Source organism: Mesoplodon mirus (assembly GCF_964341445.2).
Source record: "Mesoplodon mirus genome assembly, chromosome: 12".
In the NCBI taxonomy this organism is placed as follows: Eukaryota; Metazoa; Chordata; class Mammalia; order Artiodactyla; family Ziphiidae; genus Mesoplodon; species Mesoplodon mirus.
In genome coordinates, this window is record NC_138988.1 from 81067034 (window position 1) to 81077344 (window position 10311).

The window sequence follows — 10311 nt, forward strand, 5'->3', positions numbered from 1 at the left end:
TAATACAGGCAAACCTGGTTCAATACAGTTGTGTATTTGAGGCACTTGTGATCAGCATAGACCAAGTAAAACATACCAACCATTATTATAAGGCAGATTATGAGAAACTATGCAAAAGCTTTACAAGGGCTTGATATATAGGTAGGAGAAGAACAGGGATAGTTTACAATAAGTAAAAGAAGAGTCAATAGAGGAGCCTAGGACCAAAAGAATTAAATGCTTCAGGGAGTTTAAAGGGAAGGAGGGGCTTCCCTGGTGGCACAGTGGTTAAGAATCTGCCTGCCAATGCAGCAGACACGGGTTCGAGCCCTGGTCCGAGGAAGATCCCACATGCCATGGGGCAACTAAGCCCGTGCGCCACAGCTACTGAGCGTGCACTCTAGAGCCCACAAGCCACAACTACTGAGCCTGTGTGCCACAGCTACTGAAGCCTGCGTGCCTAGAGCCCATGCTCCGCTACAAGAGAAGCCACCACCATGAGAAGCCTGTGCACCGCAATGAAGAGTAGCCCCTGCTTGCCACAACTAGAGAAGATATCTGAGCCCCCTAAATTGCTGTGCCCACACACAGCAATTAAGACCCAATGCAGCCAATATATATATGTGTATATATATATATATATATATATATATATATATATATATATATATATATATATATAAATATAGGGAAGGAAAACAAGAAAAAATTTACTCCATCCCCCTTTTACAGATGAGGAAACTGAGACATAAAGAGTTTAAATAACTTGCTTAGGTTCCTATAACCAGAAAATGGAGATCCAGAATTTAAATATGTTTATTTGACTATTAAAGTGTGGACCTTTAGGTAGCAATGAGGATCACGCAGGGCTTAACCAGTGAAAACTGCTGAGGATCAAATCAGTATTTTTCTTTATCTTGGTCCAATAATTCTTACTATCCTGGAAGCTAGGGTAGGGGTAGTAACTAAAGGATTTACGCAGGACTGGAAATGGCGTAAGTTCAGAAATTGAGAAATCTAGTGGTGGAATTGTTTTAAATTGTTTTAAATGGAAGAAAAGCAAGAAAAAGTAAGATAACAAATTAAGTGAACGTGAGCTGTGGTTGGATCTTTCCAACCACAGAGCAGAAACAAGTTTAATAGAGTGAGAGAGTAGAACAGACATATTCAGAGAGAACTATTTCAGAGTTTAAGGTCACGTACGTGGAGCTGCAAAGTAGTGAGGTCTGACACACGGACATTCAGGCAGCATCTACTGAAACAGGTAGAAGTGAGGTTTCTGAGTTTGAATAATTGAAGTCAGGGCAATAGAAGTGATGCAATGAAAAGCTACATGATTCATTTAAGGATGAAAGTTAGATATCACTCTGGTACTGAACAAGCCAGGAAGTCTCCTATTTTTTCATGGAGCAGGCACTGGGGTAAATTTGGGAAGCAAGTTGGACATATGGAATTCTCCTTTTTCTAGTTTCAGCCGATGTACCCAATGACTGGATTGGAAGAATTGGAAAGAATAACAGTACCCATATTTATATTGTTCTTCATCATTAAATTCTGAGTGACATATCCTACCATTTTAGCTCACATGATTATTTTATATTTTTCATGGATATATGGGAGAAACTCAGGCACAAATAGAGAAATTCAGTCACAGAGAAGCTGCATACCTTTAAAAAAAACCCTCAGCCCAATTTAAACCTGACCCCATACCTCTTTGTGTTTGGACCTGCCAGGAGAGAAAAATTCTTAGAAATATATACTAACTCAGAAAAAATATACTGAATACTTCCTTTGTACAAACTATTGTGCTAACTACTTTATATTATATGAGAGCTTCCAAAACGGTTTCCGATGATCACCACCTCCTGGTGTTAACACCCATGTTTCATTCCCTCCATTGTGAGAGTGGGCTGATCTACTTCTAGTGCATATAAGATGGCGAAAGTGGTGGAAAAGCATCTCCAAGATTAGGTTAGGAAAGGTCGTGACTCCTGTCTTACTTGCCCTCTCTCTTGCCTCTCCCCTGCTCACTCTGAGGAATGAGATGCCATGTTGTGAGTGGCCCAATGGAGGGACCCACATGGCAAGGAACTGGAAGTGGCTTCTGACAACATCCAGTGAGTAACTTAGGCCGTCAGTCTCGCAATCTGCCAACAGTCACATGAGTGAGTTTAGAAGTAAGTCCTTCCCCAACTGAGCCTTGAGATGATCACTGCCCCAGCCAACACCTTGATTGCAGCCTTATTGAAGATTCTGAGTGAGGGAACACAGCTAAGCCATGCTTGGAGTTCTGACCCACAGAAACCAGGATATAATAAGTGTTGTTTTTAAGCCACTACGTTTTGGAGGAAGGGGTCATTTGTTACACAGACATGATAACTAATACACGTGGCATATTTTGGTTAGCCTTCACAATAACACTATGTGGTAAGTATCATTATGTCTACTTTATAGGTGAGAAAACTGAGGTTTATAAGTCTTAAATGATTGCCCAAGATTACACAGTGAGTAGGTGGTAGAGCTGAGATATTAACCAAAAATGTGACTTTGCTCCCTAACAAAGTGCTGCACGTAACCTAACTAGGAGGAGGTAGGATGGTTATAAAATGTACACTTATAGAAAATTCTTTTCCTGATTTTATGTGATTGTGTAGTTGGTTATGACACCAGAGCCCCAACAGGATTGAGGTAATTCATCTTAAACTATCATAACGCAAAGTTTTATGGTCCTCAAAAGTCTTCATCTCCATTAAACTTATTTTGGGGACTAAACTGAAATTTCTTTAAAAAGCCCAGAGGGTGTAGTAAACTTTCATTTCAAAAAGTGGTGGGAAATATGTCACCCGATCATCCAATGACCTCTTGTGGTTGAATCTAACTGGTGAAAAATGCAGCCCACTGCTAAATGCTTTCTAGAGTTTTGTCTTATACTGAATCTTTTTGACCTCAAAAACTCAATCCAAAATCTTAGCTCTTTTTCCGGTAACTCTCAAGTTTCTTCTCTATGGTCTAATTTTACATACACGCAGAAAAAATAGACTTGAAATTCCCTGTGAATTTCAGACGTGCTGAAATCTGCTTCCTTCTTCTAAACTTTTGCCCTGAAGTGTTTTCCTCAAAATCACCATTTCCTAAAAGCTGCTGGCATGGAAAATTGCGGTTGTTATATTTCCTGAAAATATTTTTTTTAGCAAATGTAAGAAAATAAAACAAACCTCAGTTTATTACGAGAAGCAATACCTTGCCTGTTGATGTCTGATAACCATAACATTAAGGTTTCTTCAAGAGATGATACAAGTTGATGTCAAACATGGAATGTCTGTGTGAGAATGCATGAGTGAGTGTTTATGTGTGAGTGTGTTGTGTGTTTGTGAATGTTTATGTGTAAATGTGTGTGTGTGTGTGTGTGTGTATCCAGATGTGTATTAACACTCAGGTACCTGTGCAGATCTATGGCTATACTTACTACCTCTGTCACCTCTGCTTTTGACCAGTCCAGTTTCCCTATCACCTCCTCCTATTCTTTACACTTTCTCCCATATCCCCCACAAAATGATATCAAAAAAATGAAAGCTATAAGATAGATAGATCATTCTCCTACAAACTCCATTTTAGAAAAAAATAAATGAGGCTCAAAAAGAAGAAGCTAGTGCTGGATTGGGAAACAAAAGTAGTAATTGTCATTTATGGAGCCAAGCACTGTTCTGAAAGCTTCATCTGGAGGAACTCATGTACTCATCAAGACAATATTACCAGGTGGCATTATTAGTTTCCCTATTTTGTAGATGAGGAAACCAAGGAACAGAATTGTGAGTAACCTTTAAAAGTCACACATGGTCTAAGGGATGGAGCCAAGATTGAAGGTCAGGATCTGAATGTATGAATACTAATCCCAGGCTTGTAACCTCTCCATTCAGAAACCATGCTAACATTTTTTTTCACTATATCAATCTGCTTTATGTAAATCTAGACAGATCTGTACTTTTTAGCCCCAGATATTGACTATCTGTGTTTAATCTTGAGAAGGATTCTGAAACACTGCCACATATTTCTTTTCTATATTTTATAGGTTCACAAAAGCATATTATGGATATAAGAGCTTTTCTATAATACTAGCTAAAATGTCAATCTTAATACTTAACCCTAATCAACATAGTATAAATATAGCTTATGTGTTTCTACCAAGGACATATACATATTTTACCTGTGATACCCCATAAACCCACAATCTACAAAGTCTAAAATTGTACTGTAAATGTCTTTGTAGAGTAATAAACACAATCATAGGTGATGTAAATTTCCAATTTGAAGTCTCTGTATAACTCTGTATATAACAAAAGTCTGAGAACAATAAGCATTATTTGGAGAAAAAAGATGATTTCAGTATGATGAAAGGTAACTTCATTCTATTAACATACAATATATATGCACATATCATTAAATACTTTATTTGTGTTCCCAAAACTAACCTTTCTTCACATCTCCCAGAGTCATCCATATCTAGGCTAAGACAAATATTTGTTATTTGATCCTAACATAATTTATACACTGGCATCTCAAAACACAAAATTCTATGCCGTAGGATTAAGTATGAGATTAACTTTTTTTTTAAACAATTTGATGAGGGTGGGAAAAGAGAGTGTATATTACTCAAGAGGCCAAAGGAACATATGATAACACTATGTTTAGTTTAGGATCTATGAAGGGACACTGAATAACTCCTGTTAATCACATCACTATTTTTTTTTTTTTTTTTTTTTTGCGGTACGCGGGCCTCTCACTGTTGTGGCCTCTCCCATTGCGGAGCACAGGCTCCGGACGCGCAGGCTCAGTGGCCATGGCTCACGGGCCCAGCCGCTCCGCGGCATGTGGGATCTTCCCGGACCGGGGCACGAACCCGTGTCCCCTGCATCGGCAGGCGGACTCTCAACCACTGCGCCACCAGGGAAGCCCAATCACATCACTATTAATAAAACTGATCCCAATTCTCTGACCAGAAATGGAAGACCAGAATTCATAGTCCTAGTAAGTTAATGTGAGTGGAGAAAAGAGGAAATCCTCTACATCAGTAGCTGGCAAATGTTTTCTTTAAAGGGCCAGACAGTAAATATTTTAGTATTTGCAGGCCATCTGGTCTCTGATGTAACTACTCACCTCTACCATTATAGTCAAAAACAGCCAGACAATACATAAATGAATGGGCGTGGCTGTATTCCAACAAATTTTTTTTTTTTTTTTTTTTTTTTTTTACAAAAATAGACTCTAGGCCATCTTGGGCTAGTTTACTTATCTTGCCTTAAGTTATAGGTTCACTATTCAATTCATTTCAACATGTATTAAATAAGTTCCCAAATTGTGTAAAGTATTATGTGGACTATAAGAAAAAAATGTATGACAACTTTACCACATTCAATAATTTTATAATTTTTTTTGGATGGAGTATGATGCCTTGGGGGAAGAATTAGGTAAGAAGCAATTGTGAGATCACATGCAAAATAAAAGAGTTTATAAAGTATGCTCTCTTAAATTGACTGCTGTAAGATCATAGATGTAAAAAATGGATGGGGTCCTCAAGTTCATCCCCCATTCATTCAGTCACTTATCAAATACTGAGGAGTGTTTGTGTGCAATGCACACTGGAAGGCTTAGGGTGACGATGAACACCTCATTGGGTAGCAGAATAGAAGTGAGCCCAAGATCAAAGGATATGACTTATCGTAAAGGCATCATGTGGTCCAGACCCTGCCTTCCTGTAGGCTCATTATTTTTATTATGCCCATTTTGCAGTTGAGGAAGATCAGGTTCAGAGACTTTTGCAAAGTCACCTATTGAAGGAAGTTACTCCAGATTCTTCAAGAGAAAGACAGTTTTCTCTTCCCCAGGCAGCCATCTCACACTTATCTTCCAGCTGGACTCTGGCTCTGTGAGCGGCTCTCGTCTGCACTATCATAGTGCAGACCTATGAGTAAGGATGCTTAACCTTTCCTTACCTGAATCCTGAAATCGATGCTCTTTGTTCTGGAAATACTGGTCCCTTTGCTATTCATCTTTTGTTTTGCTGGTTGGTTTTTCTTTTTTTTTTAATTTTTATTTGAGTCTAGTTGATTTATAATGTTATGTTAGTTTCAGGTGTACAGCAAAGTGAATCAGTTATACATATACATATATCCACTCTTTTTTTTTAGATTCTTTTCCCATATAGGCCATTACAAAATATTTAATAGAGTTCTCTGTGCTATACAGCACGTTCTTATTAGTTATCTATTTTACATATAGTAGTGTGTATATGTCAGTCCCAATCTCCCAGTTTATCCCTCTCCCCTGGTTGGGTCTTTTTAGTTGTGAAATTATTTACTAATTGATGGGGATCAGAATCTCCAAATGTTGTCCTCATGATCAACCCCACAGACCCGCTTCCTCACCTCTAACCCTGCATAAAGAGACACACACTGAATTGCCAGTATCCCTAACGCTCCCTGGATTGGCTGGAGAAAGAGCCACCGGAACTCCCTAGTAAATTACCCTTTCTATACTTTTACTTCACACATTTACTTTGACTTTTAAGTCTGTGATTTAAGAAAAGCCATATCTGCACACTTCTGATTTGCACTTTGTTCATTTTTAGTGCCATTGAGTGATATTTTAGTGTCACAGGAGAAAAAGAAATAAGTTAAAACCAGGCATAAAAGATGCACCCTGGGGCCTCCCTGGTGGCGCAGTGGTTGAGAGTCCGCCTGCCGATGCAGGGGATACGGGTTCGTGCCCCAGTCTGGGAGGATCCCATATGCCGCGGAGCGGCTGGGCCCGTGAGCCATGGCCGCTGGGCCTGCGCATCCGGAGCCTGTGCTCCGCAACGGGAGAGGCCACAACAGTGAGAGGCCCGCATACCGCAAAAAGAAAAAAAAAAAAAAAAAAAGATGCACCCTGAAAATAACTATCAGCCCATTATCTGGGCTCTAAACCGACTCTCCACTTCTTCCTCCTGGACTCTGATCAGTGACTGGTTTGTAAGCTGCTTGGGGGCCCTCATAAGCCACGACACAAACTAAAAGACAATCTGGCTACTTTTACCTACTCATTGAATGAGAGGCGTTTACTTTTTAGTTGGACAGGTAGGAAGATGATAGGAAGCTCTAAAAACACTCGTCCAACCTCAAAGCCACAACCTTCTGTCACCGGGAGGGAGCAGAGAGGAAATCTCGCCATCAATCTGCCATCCAAAGCAGAAAATCCGGAAGGGCTGATATCTGCCTGGGAAACTCACTTCCAAGAAAGCCTTGGAGAAAGACCTTACCTCTACCTGAGGTCCCACTTCTATCACCATAACCCCAAGGAAATATAAAAAAATGAAGAAGGACAGAGTTCACTCATTTAATATACTTTCCTCTCTTGAAAGTTCGATCTCCTCTTTCTTGGGGCATGGAGGCCGGATATTCTTTTGGTCTTTGGTCTCATTCCGAGTGTGTGAGTGTTCACGAATATCAGAAACTACTTTGAAGGGTGTGGATGTGGAAAATAGCAAGATAATTCAAACTGCACCTCACATTATGTCAAAGCCTTAAACTGACCACATTCCCTTGTAGCATGGCTCAAGTGATAAAATGTAAAATTGAAGGAAATTTATAAAAACCTGTCCTCATGCTTGTATAATCACAATGCCAAATTAATATTGAATGACTAGAAAACAGAAGCATTTAGAGTGGTTTTCACTTTTGGTTATTCTCAGCATATATCATTAGTTGTAATAAAGGGCAAAAGAAGTTGCATAGAATCAGATAGTGATTTAATTCCAATCTTTAAAAAGAAAGAAGGGTTGGAATGAGAAGAGATTGTGTTTTTTGTTTTCGTTTCAGTTTCTGAAACTCCTGTAATTATGTGCAATTACCTATTATGTCTGAAATTGGTTCTCGAAGACGTAGAACCTACTTTGTGCTCTTAAAAAAAACTGTACAATATATGCAATTTAAGAAAGGAACAGTTTGAGTGGGGAGAAAAATGAAGCTACAGCTGTAGGATTTTCTTATGCTTTTCATACCAAATCACAAAACCCATTAAATTATTTATCCTACAGGCAGGCGTTGTACTGCAAACGTTGAATACAATTGCAGATTCCAGGAAAAGAAACGTGTGCATTTTAATGGCCTCTGATTTAAACAATTCTTAATTTCATTAGCCTTAACTTTTTTTCTTCAAGGAATAAGAGTTCAGTTTTGGCACAGGGATGCAAATGACACTAATTTTTTTTCTTTCCTTAAAGAAGCAGGCTACTGAGTATTAAGCCACGTAGGAGCACATGTCCATACATACGTGCAAAGTACATACACATGTGTGGCGATCTGCAGTATGCCCCCAAAGACTTCACAGTGCACCTAGCATATTCTTGGCTCTCCATGAATGCATATAGATTGGCTTACTCTATTTCACTTCCGTTGTTTCTCCTGCTACTATGTTACAAATGAAGATATCCTCCAGGAGTCTGGCTTAAAAAGCAGATTCTTGTTCCCAGATGAAGAAAACATAAATTTACCAAAGGTTGGGTCACATGGGGGAAAGCTCTCTCTCAAGTCATAGTTTTGGGTTCATTTGAAAACTCCGGGTTTTGCCATCCTCTGTAATTAAAACTCTTCTGTCTTAAGATTTATCGGTGCAGTAGTGAATGCATTTTCAGAATGTTTCTTTGCAGCAGCTATTGGAAATCTCTAACTCTGCCTCGGGCAGGATGCCGCGGCTGCTGTATTTTTGGTGTCTATTCTCCTCATGATAAATGAGCTTAACTTCAAAGATAAGTTACAACAACTCTCGGAGGGGAAACCCTTATTACTGTTAATATACGTTAGTCTCTATCACTGCATTTCAAATACTGTTGCATGGAAAAGGAACCATACAAGACTGTTTACGTGTTCCTTTGTCAATAGAGTAAGGGTATGCATATATAGAATTTAACTGAAATCTTGGGTAATTATTTCTTCCCTAAATTCTAGCTATTTTCTTTGTGTGTGGGGAAACAGGGATATTTAATTCTATACAATCCAATGACACCACCCGTGAGAGTGTGTGTGTGTGTGTGTGTGTGTGTGTGTGAGCAAAACTCAACCTATGATGCTAAAAGTATTATTTTACTATCTGATGCAATCAGTATTATGCAGAATTGGCCCAATTCAGAGACTCCTTAAAGAGAGGTTTTTTTTTTTTTATTTCATTCAAATGCTACATGATCTTTAAAACAATATGTGATTTTAATGCGGTTTTGACTATTTCAGATTTCATAGTTTATTTCTTCCTTTCAGAGCCCTTCTTATTCCCATTTTTATACTCTAGCCCTTTCTCTAAAGCTGTGTTTCCTGAAGTTGTTTCCGAATGAGCATCTAAAAGAAAAAGTGAAACTTGTAGTTTGGGGAGTTTGGGTTTCCCAGTTCCTGAGTTCGCCCCTCTCCCACCGTGCCTCAGCGCTCCTGGGCGCAGGGTGTTTGTCCTCTTGGCTAATGAATGTTTCTCCTCTTCCTGGGTTGTTAGCAACATCTAGATGGATGGGTGTGTGCAGAGTGGAGCCTGGCCCCTTCTCCTCTGAAAGGGTTAAAGTGAAAAGGGGGCTTGTTGAAACTGGGGAGTTGGGAGGGTGGGGGGAGGGTGGGGGGAGGAGGGAAGGAAAAAGGAAAAAGAAAAGGTTAGTGTTTTCTGTCCATTAAAGAGAGTATTCTGTTCTGAAACCGAATTGGTCACGCATTCCAGAAGCGTTTCCTGGTAGAGCGGGGTCTGACCGGAGCACCTGCTTTGCTATTGTACTAGGTCTGCGCTGCTCTCCTCCGGCCCCTTCCTTTATACGAAGGGGAATCTGTCACTTATTACAGACAGATTGCTCGTGGGCCCAGAACGGCTGTGCGCCACCGAGGGAGAGGGAAACACTACGACAGCCTGCATCTCCATCCAAGCCATCCTGCACACAGAGCTTTGTTTTTCCTCTCTTAAAAAATATTGATGTGAATTCCTAATGGCATCACGTTGAAGTCCACCAACAAATGAAACCATCTGAACCCGGGGTACGGATGGGTTCATATCCCAAGCTAAAGAGTAAGAAATACAAAGAAAAGGTGGGAGTTAGGGGTTCAGCCTTTCCGGAGCTGGAAGAAAAGGGGGCTTCATAGCCAGCGTGCATGCCGCAGGGGGAATCTGTTAGCTCCGTAACACTGGAGGTGAATCATCGGACTTGTTCTGTGGATCCTGGGAGGAATTCCCTGGTGTCCCAGCTGTGTTTTTTCTGCACCACACTGAGTGCCTCTGTGGATTTATGTCCTGGACAGCACCAGCACGGAGGAAGGACACCTTATCCAGAAA